The 15,900-nt window shown below is 44.2% G+C and overlaps 1 non-coding gene across 1 annotated transcript; it reads left to right on the top strand.

The window, feature by feature from the left end:
* Positions 1-1,423: 1,423 nt before the first annotated feature.
* LOC126250465 (U6 spliceosomal RNA) lies at positions 1,424-1,530 on the top strand. The gene has a single exon (XR_007545698.1). It is a non-coding gene; the product is annotated as a U6 spliceosomal RNA (small nuclear RNA).
* Positions 1,531-15,900: the final 14,370 nt, after the last annotated feature.

Here is a 15,900-nt window from a genome sequence, read left to right on the forward strand (position 1 = left end):
ACCTGTTCCACGTCTGGAATGACTCCAGCCGGTATGCACACTGGCTTTCTTCCCCTCCTTTGCAGCCATGTTCTTAAGGGGCCCTATAACACACCTAACACTGGATCTCCAAACTATCAATAATTCCACCGTCTGTGACTGTCCGGATCTCACAGGCTGAGGGGTTTTCTCTGAAAGAGGACAAGCGACTCCGTTTGGCTGAGCGGCATTGTCAGTCACAGAAAGCACAGGAACTTGTTTGTCAAATTAACTGTGGAGGCCTTACGTCCGCCCCCCCCCCCCCCCCCCCCCCCCCCAGGACGTCTGTCGTAGCCTGACACATCCTACTGACACTTCCTACTTAACCATGGGTGATGGTCAATCTCAGTGCAAGCAGTGACTGGTCAGCCAACTCGTGGGTAGTGTTGGACGTCCGTTGGATACCCACGGCCGATCCACAATAGTGATGCCCATCCCTTGAGGCCTCAAGTCCGTGTAACCGAAACCAACAAGGCCTGGAGCTGAGAGTGAAGTGTCACCAACTCAGCTCACATCCGCACACAGCAATCATAGCTGTTATCCATACTAAAGACGGTGCGAAGGGAAACTACTCTACACAGACAAACAAATGACTATAGACAGGTACTGCAGAATTCTACTGTAGACAATAACGAAAACGTAAGAACTGTGTCTAATAAATTAGGTTAACACGCAGAAATTCAAAAACTAAACTACAAAAGCTCATTGATGAAACTATATAATTCGCTCCTGGCTAGGAACTCGTGAACTGTCACAAAATCAGTTACTTCTCTGTTGCGGCTGTTGCTTGGCTGCCAGCTCCTGTACATTACAAAATTCGAGACTTCGTGGCCAGCCTAGGATGACATTGCAGAGCATGCACTGACGTCCATGATAACCACACACCCTATTAAGAACCATATGTTGACTTTTGTAATGTCCGGGAGACCATCATAAATTGCTGTGATTTCAGTGTGATTACTGTCTTTGAATAAAATAGTCATTTCTGTTCGTCTCATTGATGTCTTGTAGTTACCTTCTGTACCAAAATACAGCAGTTCTTTCTACGTACGGTCCAAGTTTTGCCGAGCTATGTTACTTGGTAGTGACACATTATGCGGAAGTTACAATTGTCGTTAAGTTGTGGTTAACAGTGTATTATCTTGATGCATGCGATTTCAGTTAAATCAATGGTGATATGTACTTATCAGTGACGTTTTTTGTCACTTTCTTTGACTTTTTGGAAACCTTTTTGATGCTCTACAACTATTCTCCTATAATTGTGCGTCAAAGAGGTCAGTTCTCAGATATCGCACATCTCACGAAAATATAGAAAAGTAATTGTAAAAGAAATAAAAATAAAAAAATAAATGACAGAGCGCTTATGATGTTGTGCACCTAGCCGTTCCTGTGTCCTACATAACATGTACTCGCTTCGGCGGTACATGTACTAGGATTGGAACGATACAGAGAAGATTAGCATGACCCCTGCGCAAGGACGACAAAAAAAAAAAAAAAAAGTGCCGGCACGGCAGCTCAGCGTGTTCGGTCAGAGGGTTAGCTGCCCTCTGTAATAAAAAACAAAAAAACTGAGTGAATGGATCAATAGCGAACTTCAACTTGCGTCAGGTGACGTCCGCCACGAACAATTGAAACGAACAATAACGAACGAAATGAGATTACAAAAAAAAAAAAAAAAAGAAGTTTGGTAGAACACTTGTCCGCGAAAGGCAAAGGTCCCGAGTTCGAGTCTCGGTCCGGCACACAGTTTTAATCTGCCAGGAAGTTTCATATCAGCGCACACTCCGCTGCAGAGTGAAAATCTCATTGTCATTCTGGAACTCGAAAACTGTCACAAAATCGGTTATTTCTCTGTTGCGGCTGTTGCTTGGCTGACGGCTCCTGTACATTACAAAATTCGAGACTTCGTGGCCAGTCTAGGATGACATTGCAGATCATGTATTGCTGTCCATGGTGGCCACGCACCCTATTAAGATCCATATGTTGACTTTTGAAATGTCCGGGAGACCATCATAAGTTGCTGTGATTTCAGTGTAATTACTGTCTTTGAATAAAAGGGTCATTTCTGTTCGTGTCATTGATGTCTTCTGTACCAAAATGCAGTAGTACTTTCTACGTACTGTCGAAGTTTCACCGAGCTATATTACTTAGTAGTGACACATTATACGGAAGTTACTCTTGTTAAGTTGTGGTCAACAGTGTATTATCTTGATGCATGCGATTTCAGTTAAATCAGTGGTAATATGTACTTATCAGTTACGTTTCTCGTCACTTTCTTTGACTTTTTGGAAACCTTTTTGGTGCTCTACAACTATTCTCCTACAATTGTGAGTCAAAGAGGTCAGTCTTCAGATATTGCACATCTCACGCAAATACAGAAAAGTAATTGTAAAAGACATAAGAATAAAAATTAAAAAAACAGAGCGCTTATGATGTTGTGCACCTATCCGTTCCTGTGTCCTACTCAAATGTTTAAAAATTACAAAATAACAACAATTTCCGCAGTTTCCAGGAAGTGCGACGACTGTTTTCTGACTGTGCCCAGCCTTAGCAGCTGTGACGATTCTTACAATTCTTAGGGTAGCCCTCATGGTAGGACAATTCTGCCTCGACTTTCCAGGACTACAGCAAACCACATTCCTTTGAGGCTTGTCACCAACGCTGGCTCATCGCTGCCGCATTCCCCTCAACACACAACGTCATACTGCCAGTGGCCGCGGTTTGATATGGCGGTAATTTTGAAATATGGATTACATTGCAACAGATCGTTCGATACAGTTCCCCACAGTCATTTAATGAACAAAGTAAGAGCATATGGACTATCAGACTAATTGTGTGATTGGATTGAAGAGTTCCTAGATAACAGAACGCAGCATGTCATTCTCAATGGAGAGAAGTCTTCCGAAGTAAGAGTGATTGCAGGTGTGCCGCAGGGGAGTGTCGTAGGACCGTTGCTATTCACAATATACATAAATGACCTTGTGGATGACATCGGAAGTTCACTGAGGCTTTTTGCGGATGATGCTGTGGTATATCGAGAGGTTGTAACATTGGAAAATTGTACTGAAATGCAGGAGGATCTGCAGCGAATTGACGCATGGTGCAGGGAATGGCAATTGAATCTCAATGTAGACAAGTGTAATGTGCTGCGAATACATAGAAATATAGATCCCTTATCAATTAGCTACAAAATAGCAGGTCAGCAACTGGCAGCAGTCAATTCCATAAATTATCTGGGAGTAGGCATTAGGAGTAATTTAAAATGGAATGATCATATAAAGATGATCGTCGGTAAAGCAGATGCCAGACTGAGATTCATTGGAAGAATCCCAAGGAAATGCAATCCGAAAACAAAGGAAGTAGGTTACAGTACGCTTGTTCGCCCACTGCTTAAATACTGCTCAGCAGTGTGGGATCCATACAAGATAGGGTTGATAGAAGAGAAAGACGAGATCCAACGGAGAGCAGCGCGCTTCGTTACAGGATCATTTAGTAATCGCGAAAGCGTTACGGAGATGATGGATAAACTCCAGTGGAAGACTCTGCAGGAGAGACGCTCAGTAGCTCGGTACGGGCTTTTGTTGAAGTTTCGAGAACACACCTTCACCGAGGAGTCAAGCAATATATTGCTCCCTCCTACGTATATCTCGCGAAGAGACCATGAAGATAAAATCAGAGAGATTAGAGCCCACACAGAGGCATACCGACAATCCTTCTTTCCACGATCAATACGAGACTGGAACAGGAGGATAGGAGGGAGAACCGATAGAGGTACTCAAGGTACCCTCCGCCACACACCGTCAGGTGGCTTGCGGAGTATGGATGTAGATGTAGATTTTAAGATCATTTCTCACTTTCTTTTAGCCTCGAGAATATTTCGGGAGGGGTTTGAACCCCCAAACCACCCCTCCCTCCCCCTCTCTCTCTGGTTATGCGTATGCCTATGAGTTTTAGTGCCCGTTTCAAGAACTGTGAAGGGGAGACGATAGAGGTGAATCGATGAAAACTGCGACCAGTGAAATTTGCGCCCTACCAGAATTTGTGAAATTTGCGCCCGGTACCTGCTCCCTTTGTGACGCGGCTTACCTTGGCGCCCGGACCATCGTAATCACACTAAACTACCTGTTTCCGAGACACTGCCGAGCTGCGCCCCGATAGACCTTCTCTACCACAGTAGCCGACTGTCTGGGAAAAAAAAAAAAAAAAAAAAGAGCCAGCCTTGGTACCGCTCTAGCTGTCCTTTAGTTGACATCGTGCGACTTGTGTATTTCTGTCGCAATAGTTCCGATATGGAAGTTTCAACGATCATTCATGGTAAACTATGTTGCCACTACGATGGTTATTCTTACATAGGAAGAGAACGAAAGAAGAAGGGACTTTGACGTGGCGCTGTTCAAGACGGAACGCAAACCATTGCCGAGGAATACTTTAAACTAAGGATTCGACGGTGCTTTTTTCAATCGAGTATCAGTGTGGAACTCCGGATTACCCTTAGTCGAAAGTAAAAAAAGACTGGAACCGGACAAAGAAAAGGGTACGAGAAGAAGAGACTTCTGTTTCCAAAATATATTCGTAGGAGCTGTGTTGCCTGCATAATCGAGAATATGATTTTGTCACCGAAATGCCAGAGCAACAAGCGACTAAAAGAACTTTATTCTACCAGCGGCCTAAATCACAGGAAAATACAGGCAAGAGGCCGGCCGAAGTGGCCGTGCGGTTAAAGGCGCTGCAGTCTGGAACCGCAAGACCGCTACGGTCGCAGGTTCGAATCCTGCCTCGGGCATGGATGTTTGTGATGTCCTTAGGTTAGGTTTAACTAGTTCTAAGTTCTAGGGGACTAATGACCTCAGCAGTTGAGTCCCATAGTGCTCAGAGCCATTTGAACCATTTGAATACAGGCAAGAGAAGAAATTGGCCTCAAGGGAGAGTTACTAGCTATGAGTGATGGGAGCAGCTGTCTATTAAGCGACGTTCTATTAAGAGAAAGGACAACAGTTTTTAGCGGAAGAGCAAGGAAAGAGGTTATAAGAAGTAAATGGGACTTCTTTACGGATGGTACGTTCAAGTGCTGTAACGAAGAGTTTTCCCAGGTGTACACAATTCACGAAGACTTTGCGAGTACAAATAATGAGACAAACACATATCCAGTTGCCTTTGCATTATTGTCCAACAAGAGAAGAGAGACATACATCCTTCTTTTCGGAAATTTGGTGGAAAATACTCCCGAAGGGAATGACCGCAGATTTCGAATCAGCGGTGATTTCTGTGGTTGAAGTTAGCCGAAGTACGTGGATATTATTTCCACATGAAGAAGACTCTCTGGAGAAAAGTACAAGATCTACGACTTACTCATGAATACAAAGAAAATGAAGAAGTGAGACAAGAAATTCGCATGTTTACAAAAGCTAAATTCCTAACGATGGCAACAGTTGACGCGACATGAAGCACCAAACGCAAAATTTGTCTTTGTTAGGTTGTTATGACTATGAGTGAAGATATACTGAGCTAAAATTAAACATATCAGTGGAATGAAAACTTTGTTTCTGTACGTGAAATTGTCATTCACTTTATAGAGCTCCTAACACACATTATACACACTGTAATGACGTAAAGATAAGACTCATGAGGTGTTTAAATGTTATTGAATGTCTTGCGATATTTACTGTGATCAATTTCGAACTTCTACAGAACTGTACAAAGAATTCCGTATTTGTTACGTACACATTACTCTGGTTCAGACTGACGTTTACGCAGTGGCGTAGACAGATAGTTTGGTACCCGGTGCAGATTAATTTGTGACATCCCCCCGCCCGGCGCCCCAAAAGAGAAGAAATTGTGAACCTCACAAAAGCATAAAATGCAACATTTGTGAGTAGGAGCTTTTTCATATGTGTGATTATGCAATCAAAGTACAATGTTAACTGCTTCGCAAACAGTTTTGTATGGATGATAACAAATAAGTACAAAAAAAAAGAAGGTTCAAATGACTCTGAGCACTATGGGACATAACTTCTGAGGTCATCAGTCCCCTAGAACTTAGGTCTACTTAAACCTAACTAACCTAAGGACATCAGACACATCCATGCCCGAGGCAGGATTCGAACCTGCGACCGTAGCGCAAATAAGTACAGCGCATTAAAAAAAGCAGACGCACTGTTAACCGATTATTAAGAAAGCAGAACAAGTAACCGAAGATTTCTTTAGTGACAGATGACCAGTACGTAGAATTTCTTCATTCCTTTTCTGCTGCAAATTTTGAAATTACCTCATCAGTATCGATATCTTTAGCTAGCCCATTTTTTAGTGACTAACTGCTAAATTAGACATTCGTACCTTACTCATAGGGGACTAACGGTGATTCTTTATTAATTTAACTTCTGAAAAATGGAATTCTCTTACATAACACTATCGAAACACGCAAAGTTAAGAAAACTCTTAGTGCCAAAATAAAGTTGGCAACAGTTCTAGCAAAAAAAATTCTTATTCGTGAAATTTGTGCAAGGAATCTCATAATAATTGTCAACTGATTTTTATACAATCGTGGGAAGTTTCGTTTATGAAGTTTTAATGAAATGATTAGGATCTGTAACAGCAAGTGATGTAAGTTCTACGGTTTTGCAAAGTGTATCGATTTCTTGTGCTCTCTTAACATTGATCTTCTCAGTTCGCAACGTTCTGTGTAGTATGGCTTTGAAAATGCGGGCCAGTAAACCTCTAGGTAGCGTCCTTCAGCTCTTCTACCTGCAGGACAAAGGGATTAGTGAATACCTGCAGGACAAAGGGATTAGTGGACCCTTCCTCGACCCTTTCTGTGCGCAACTTTCACTGGGCGCAAATCTCAGTGGGCGCAGTTTTCAGTACACCAAGAGATATGAGAGCACGCACGTATACTGACACATATTTTTCGTTCACGTTATACGACGATGGTGTCAAAGAGAGAGCGATTAATAACTGTTCCGACTACTCTCCGCCGTACACCGTCCTGTCGCTTGCTGAGTATTTTGTGCGTTTGGAACACCACTGTACTGTCAAAACAGTCTCAATTCAGTTCAAGCTGTAGATAACTCTCAAGAATTCTACTAATTCCTTAACTGCTCGGTTTCTGTGATGCCGAATATCGACAAGGGGAATCTTAGGCTGACATAATGCTTAAAAACCCAGGACTCTGATGAGGAAATAAGGCTATTGTATCCCCTTTCAGAAACTCTACTTTTTCCCTCTGTTAAAAGTTCTCTGCTGCATTATCTAGCCACTCCACGAATCACATTTACTGTGAAGAAGACATGTAACAATCTGAAGGAAATGAAAACATCACTAATGAGATCGACGAGTCACTTCTGTCTGTTTAGTTTCTTGATGGTGCTGGTAGTATTTGAACTTGCTGTCATAGATGTCTGTTCTTAACTTACTTTTTCAGTAAGATATTACCTTGGCCAAACTCTGCAGCTGCAATTTACTCCCGTATTTTTTAAATGACTACTTTTTCCTTAATTAGGCTATATTTATTATATTTATTTATTATTCTAGCACGATTTTGGGATCTATGACCATTATCAAGTGACCAACACGTACAGCCAAAATACACTGACGGAAAAAATCGCAGCATCAAAAAATAATTAATGCAGAGTCATGAAATTTTGGGAATACGTTTGTCTAGATAACATATTTAAGTGATTAACATTGCAAGTTGACAGGTTAATTTAAGCACGGGATAAGCCATGACAAATGTGAAATGTTGGCACATTAACTGTAACTCTCATAAAAGAATTTTTTTTCAGCATATCTTTATGTACATTCTGTTATAGTTTGATAATCAAGATAATTTGAATTCCACACCAAGACCCATGTTTCTTTAACTATTTAAGAAATTTTGAAGATGATGCTACAAAAACTTGCAGAGGGAAGTATACCTTTGAGTTGAAAAATGTGGATTTGAGACACAGTTTTGAGTACATGTAGAAAAATTTCCGCTACCAGTCATAATTATTGTGACTGGTAGCGGAAATTTTTCTACGCAATATAAAGGAACAGTCATGGAGTTCAACAGCATCCACTATGTATAAAAGTTTTACTGTTTTCAACAAAAACTTGATTCATCAGATTTAGCAAGCACCGCATTAATTTGAATGGACGTATTCGTCTCCTTTCTTTTACTTATTCTGTTTTGCAATCTGGCGCTCATCTAGTTCAGAAACTCTTATTTCGGCCTTCAGTATACCCCTCTGAACAATGTCGGTTGACAGGATCACATAGAACGATCCGAGGTTCAACACCAGATTTTTTTAAGCTCGCTAATTCCGCTCACTCTTCCTTCATTAAAATACAGCAAAGAATGAGAATTTTATATAAAGGAAATGAAATGATAGTATGGCATTGTTAGCCGGGAGGTCCCATCCGGGGAAGTTCGGCCGCTGAGTATAAGTCTTATTTCAATCGACGCCACATTGGGCGACTTGCGTGCCGGTGATAAGGATGAAATGATAACTAGGACGACACAACACCCAGTCCACGAACGGAGAAAATTTCCGGGAATCGAACCCGGGCCCGCTGCATTGGAGGCAAGCACATTACCACTCAGCTAAGCAGGCGGACAGAAGCTCATATATTTAGCACTTTTGCAACATAGAAAGTTGGTTTTGGACATCTTAACAAAATTAAATTATAAAACTTCCGTTGTTATTCTGAATTTCTCCACGCAACCACTTTCGTAGCAATTCAGGCCCTGCAATGGATCTGAAGATCGTTTTTATGGCAGTCATGATTGCTTAAGATAGTGAGTGCTTACGCTTGTGCAAGAGCGTTTCTGGATGAGGTATCGAATATATTGCTTCCCCCTACTTTTACCTCCCGAGGAGATCACGAATGTAAAATTAGAGAGATTCGAGCGCGCACGGAGGCCTTACGGCAGTCGTTCTTCCCGCGAACACAGTCGTTCTTTCCCGAAAAGCCGCATGGAACTTCCGACACTATCTACTAGGACATTTATATATATTGTGAAAAGCAGTGGTCCCATAACACTGCCCTCGAATTTTTTTTGTGAAAGCCCTTAAATTTTTTGAAATAACATTCCACATCTTTACTCTTCGTGCCTACATGTCTCTCAACATAGTCACCCTGGTTATGAACATATTTCTCGCAACGAGAGAACAGTTTGTCGATACCATCACTATAGAATGTTTGATTTTGATGACGGAATGACAACCTCATCTCTGCTTGCACCGCTTCGTCACTAACATCTACATCTACATTTATACTCGCAAGCAACCCAACGGTGTGTGGTGGAGGGCACTTTACGTGCCACGGTCATTACCTCCCTTTCCTGTTCCAGTCGCGTATGGTTCGCGGGAAGAACGACTGCCGTAAGGACTCCGTGCGCGCTCGAATGTCTCTAATTTTACATTCGTTATCTCCTCGGGAGGTAAAAGTAGGGGGAAGCAATATATTCGCTACCTCATCCAGAAACGCACCGTCTCGAAACCTCGACAGCAAGCTACACCGCGATGCAGAGCGCCTCTCTTGCAGAGTCTGCCACTCGAGTTTGTTAAACATCTCCGTAACGCTATCACGCTTACCAAATAACCCTTTGACGAAACGCGCCGCTGTTCTTTGGATCTCCTCTGTCAACCCGACCTGTTACGGATCCCACACTGATGAGCAATACTCAAGTATAGGTCGAACGAGTGTTTTGTAAGCCACCTCCTTTGTTGATGGACTCCATTTTCTAAGGACTCTCCCAATGAATCTGAACGTGGCACCCTCCTTAAAAACAATTAATTTTATATGATTATTCCACTTCAAATCGTTCCGTACGCATACTCCCAGATATTTTACAGAAGTAACTGCTACACAGTCTTTGTTCCGCTATCATATAATCATACAATAAAGGATCCTTCTTTCTATATATTCGCAGTACATTGCAGTTGTCTATGTTAAGGGTCAGTTGCCACTCCTTGCACCGAATGCCTATCCGCTGCAGATTTTCCTGCATTTCTCTGCAATTTTCTAATGCTGCAACTTCTCTGTATACTACAGCATCATCCCCGAAAACCGCATGGAACTTCCGACACTATCTACTAGGTCATTTATATATATTGTGAAAAGCAGTGGTCCCATAACACTCCCCTGTGGCACGCCAGAGGTTACTTTAACGTCTAATGGCTCTGAGCACCATGGGACTCAACTGCTGTGGTTATCAGTCCCCTAGAACTTAGAACTACTTAAACCTAACTAACCTAAGGACATCACACACATCCATGCCCGAGGTAGGATTCGAACCTGCGACCATAGCAGTAGCACGGTTCCGGACTGCGCGCCTAGATACTTTAACGTCTGTAGACGTCACTCCATTGATAACAACATACTGTGTTCTGTTTGCTAAAAACTCTTCAATCCAGCCACACAACTGGTCTGATATTCCGTAGGCTCTTACTTTGTCTATCAGGCGACAGTGTGGAACTGTATCGAACGCCTTCCGGAAGTCAAGGAAAATGGCATCTACCTGGGAGCCTGTGTTTAATATTTTCTGGGTCTCATGAACAAATAAAGCGAGTTGGTTCTCACACGATCGCTGTTTCCGGAATCCATGTTGATTCCTACAGAGTAGATTCTGGGTTTCTACACTCCTGGAAATTGAAATAAGAACACCGTGAATTCATTGTCCCAGGAAGGGGAAACTTTATTGACACATTCCTGGGGTCAGATACATCACATGATCACACTGACAGAACCACAGGCACATAGACACAGGCAACAGAGCATGCACAATGTCGGCACTAGTACAGTGTATATCCACCTTTCGCAGCAATGCAGGCTGCTATTCTCCCATGGAGACGATCGTAGAGATGCTGGATGTAGTCCTGTGGAACGGCTTGCCATGCCATTTCCACCTGGCGCCTCAGTTGGACCAGCGTTCGTGCTGGACGTGCAGACCGCGTGAGACGACGCTTCATCCAGTCCCAAACATGCTCAATGGGGGACAGATCCGGAGATCTTGCTGGCCAGGGTAGTTGACTTACACCTTCTAGAGCACGTTGGGTGGCACGGGATACATGCGGACGTGCATTGTCCTGTTGGAACAGCAAGTTCCCTTGCCGGTCTAGGAATGGTAGAACGATGGGTTCGATGACGGTTTGGATGTACCGTGCACTATTCAGTGTCCCCTCGACGATCACCAGTGGTGTACGGCCAGTGTAGGAGATCGCTCCCCACACCATGATGCCGGGTGTTGGCCCTGTGTGCCTCGGTCGTATGCAGTCCTGATTGTGGCGCTCACCTGCACGGCGCCAAACACGCATACGACCATCATTGGCACCAAGGCAGAAGCGACTCTCATCGCTGAAGACGACACGTCTCCATTCGTCCCTCCATTCACGCCTGTCGCGACACCACTGGAGGCGGGCTGCACGATGTTGGGGCGTGAGCGGAAGACGGCCTAACGGTGTGCGGGACCGTAGCCCAGCTTCATGGAGACGGTTGCGAATGGTCCTCGCCGATACCCCAGGAGCAACAGTGTCCCTAATTTGCTGGGAAGTGGCGGTGCGGTCCCCTACGGCACTGCGTAGGATCCTACGGTCTTGGCGTGCATCCGTGCGTCGCTGCGGTCCGGTCCCAGGTCGACGGGCACGTGCACCTTCCGCCGACCACTGGCGACAACATCGATGTACTGTGGAGACCTCACGCCCCACGTGTTGAGCAATTCGGCGGTACGTCCACCCGGCCTCCCGCATGCCCACTATACGCCCTCGCTCAAAGTCCGTCAACTGCACATACGGTTCACGTCCACGCTGTCGCGGCATGCTACCAGTGTTAAAGACTGCGATGGAGCTCCGTATGCCACGGCAAACTGGCTGACACTGACGGCGGCGGTGCACAAATGCTGCGCAGCTAGCGCCATTCGACGGCCAACACCGCGGTTCCTGGTGTGTCCGCTGTGCCGTGCGTGTGATCATTGCTTGTACAGCCCTCTCGCAGTGTCCGGAGCAAGTATGGTGGGTCTGACACACCGGTGTCAATGTGTTCTTTTTTCCATTTCCAGGAGTGTAGAAATGACATGATACGCGAGCAAAGTGAAGTCCTTGAAAGCGTTCTTTAATTTTTGGTAACAGATGAAAATCTGATGGGGCCAAGTCGGGACTGTATAGAGAATGATTGATGGCATTGAACCTAAGGTATCGGATTGTTGAATACGTCACAGCGCTCGTGTGTGGTCAGGTATTGTCATGCTGAAGGAGAGGGAGCTCCATGTGTGGACGGATTCTTCGAATTCAAAACTCGATTACAGCATGTAGGCTCTAACGCACCGACACAATTAAGTTACACATCGCCATGTCACACGCTACAGTTCGGAGACTTCCACCAGCAAAGGGCTGCAAATATGCGGCCACGAAGAATGAAGATGTAGAAGCTTAATAACGTCTGATTTACTTAAAAAGCTTTAAGAGTTTTGACATAAAAAATTCGGATGTATTCCTTTTTAGCACGCCTTCATACGTTTAGCTGTGTAGATTATACCTAGGGCGTAAAGAATGGCAAAGACAAACATCTGTGGACAACGTGTGAACAAATATTGGTCACACTGCTTTAGGTATAGTTTCCATACTGTAAATACAATGAAATTGTATGAAATTTGTACAAATTACTTAAGTGCTGGATATATTTAGGGAGATTCGAAAAATACAATCCTGTAACTTCGCAACAAAATCGCTCGGAATTTTCGACGTAAGTACCATAACCACTTAACCTTACATATTTATTTACACTGAATTAATTGTTTGGAGGTTAGTTATTTTCACATAGGGCGCTTCTAACACAGTTTTCTACCGTAGGGCAACAACACACCAAAAATACTTCGCCACTGTAGAATAAAGATTCCTTGTCTCAGATCCACCACACTTAAACAGTTCATATTTTTAGAACTTACACATGCGTGATGTGTGAATAGCAGAAGAGCGTATTTCTAAATCTATCAGTCTGTGTTCAGCTGTGTTCAGCCGTTTGTCAGTCTCAGGTACATTCACTGATCAAAAGTATCCAGTCACTCCTAAGTAATGCCGAATCGACCATTAGATGACACGGGAGGCAGACCCGCCAGTGTAAAAGGAGGTGGGAATATTGTGCTGTCAGTAGAGAAGCAGTAAAAACAGAGTGGGTGGGTCAGGAGAACTCATTGACTTCGAATACGGAGTGGTCATTAGATGAGACTTGAGTAACAAAACTGTCAGAGACATTTAACCCTTCTAAAGCTGCTCAAGTCGACTGTTGATGTCACTGTGAAGTCGAAACGCGAAGGTACAATCACAGCTAAACCAAGATCAGACAGACCACATGTACTGACGGATAGCATAGCTGTGAATGGTTCTAAAAAATCAGATCAAATCGGCGGAGTGAACAACTCTTGAGTTCCAAAGTGCTACCAGTAATCCAGCTAGCACAATGACTATATATAGGGAGTTAAAGAGGGCTAAATTGTCGAGAAACTCCTCATAAGCCATACATTTCTGTAGTCAGTTCGCCCTGATAGCTGAGTGGTCAGCGCGACGGTCTATCACGCCAAGGGGCCCAGGTTCGATTCCCAGCTGGGTCGGAGATTTTCTCCGCTCAGGGACTGGGTGTTGTGTTGTCCGCATTATCGTTTCAACATCATCAGTGGAAGGCAGGGGGAAACCACCACTGGAATCACTTCCCTAGACGCTCATGCGGTGGACCTCTATGACGAGCTTCCCCCAGGACAAGACCTGCCCTAAGGTAGAACACAAAGTTAAGTCTGTAGTCAGTCCTAAGTTACATTTGAGGTGGTGTAAAGAGCGACGCAACGGGACAGTGGATGGCCGGAAACAAGTAATTTGTAGTGATGAATGACGCTTGCCCCGTGGCAATCCGATGGAAGAGTTTGGTTTTGGCAAATGCCTGCCATCACCAGTCAAGTAGGGGGAAGTTTTCAGTGGTTGGAATATGGTCCCCTTATTGTGCTTAGGAAAACACTAAATGTGGAAGTGTGTGAACACGTTGTACAGCATAGTGTGCTGCATCGGTAAAAGGACTGTTCGGAGACTCTCACTGTCTGTATCAACGTAACAAGGCACCCTGTCATACAGCAGCGTCTGAGAGGTAACAGACTGTGGACAATAACATTCCTGAAAGGGACTGCCCAGAGACCGGCATGAACGCAGAATAACTCTTTTGGGATGATTGTAAGTGTAGGCTTCCACGGCCGTTGTCACTGTCAATAAAACTCATCTGAGCCGTTGATCGCATTGCCACTATATATAATTGTCCAACGTTTCGGCCACTATTGCGAGTGGCCTTCCTCACGGCTTTGTGCTGAGCATGGATCAGTTCAGCACAAAGCCCTGCAGATGGCCACTTGCAATAGTGGCCGAAACGTCGGACAGTTTTACATATGGACAATGCGGTGAACAACCCAAAGGAGTTTTATTAGCTTTTGGGATGAGTTAGAACGTCAACTTTTCTCGAGACCCCAGCGTCCAGCATCACTGCCTTCTCTCGTTTCGGCTGTTGAGGCTTCCTCAGCATATTCATTACATACGAGGGTGAGTCAAATGAAGACCTTAAATTTGTAATGACAAATCTAAATTTCGCGCCGTTATCCTGTAAGTTGGCAAGCGCGCTACAAACAGTGTGCAGAATGGCCTGTAGGTGGCAGCATAGTGCAGATGCACACACACCGTCGCAGTATCAGTATCAAGATGCCGTCCCACTTGCAGGGAGGAACAGCGTTCTGTTATTCGGTTTTGGCGTAGTCAAGGTGTGAAACCTATTGAAATTCATCGACAAATGAAGGTTCAGTACGGTGATGCATGTTTGTCACAGCAGCAAGTCTACGAATGGAGTAGGAAGTTTGAAAATGGTGTGACTTCAGTGGAAGATGCTCCCCATCCAGGTCAGGCACAACGAGTTATGACTCCACAGAACATTGCAGCAGTTGAAGCCATAGTGAAGGAAAACCGCCGAGTGACACTGAATGACATTGCAGCATGTTTACAGATTAGTCATGTGTCAGCACACCACTTTGTGCATGATGTGCTCCAGTTTCACAAAGTGTCTGCAAGATGGGTGCCATGGCAGCTGACTCCTGAAATGAGAGAACGACGTGTAGATGCTTTTGAAGAATTTCTTCGGCACTTTGAACGAGAAGGTGATGGCTTCCTTGCCAGAATTGTTACTGGGGACGAAACCTGGGTTCACTTGCACCAACTGGAAACGAAGAGAGCAAGCAAGGAATGGCGCCATTCCTCATCACCAAAACTAAAGAAGTTTCGAACAGAACCATCAACAGGGAAGGTTACGTTGATTCTCTTTTGGGACGGAAAAGGCGTCATTTTGGGGCATTACAAGCCTAGAGGGACCACTGTCACCAGTGCTTCACACACAGATCTTCTAAAAAATCATCTGCGGCCTGCAATCAAATCAAAGCGACGTGGATTGCTGCCAGCAGGTGTCCTTTTGCAACATGACAAGGCACTGCCCATACAACAGTTGCAACAATCACAGACCTGCATTTTGAGTGTCTTCCTCATCCACCATACTCACCAGACCTTGCCCCAAGTGATTTCTATATGTTTGGACCACTCAAAGACTCAATGGGAGGAAAGAAGTTTCGTTCTGATGAAGAGGTACGCCATGCGGTGCATGAGTGGTTGCGCGGACTACCAAAAGATTTTTTTTTCTAAAGGAATTTATGCACTTTGTAAGCGCTGGAGGACTTGCATTGAGCGTGGGGGAGATTATGTTGAAAAGTGATACAGCTTTGTACCACTTCTGCACAATAAATAATATTAAAAAAAAAGGTTTTCATTTGACTCACCCTCGTACAAACGCTGTAACAATTATGTAGACAAAACTAATACAGAAAAGGACACACAC

The sequence above is a fragment of the Schistocerca nitens genome, chromosome 3, assembly GCF_023898315.1.
Source record: "Schistocerca nitens isolate TAMUIC-IGC-003100 chromosome 3, iqSchNite1.1, whole genome shotgun sequence".
In the NCBI taxonomy this organism is placed as follows: domain Eukaryota; kingdom Metazoa; phylum Arthropoda; class Insecta; order Orthoptera; family Acrididae; genus Schistocerca; species Schistocerca nitens.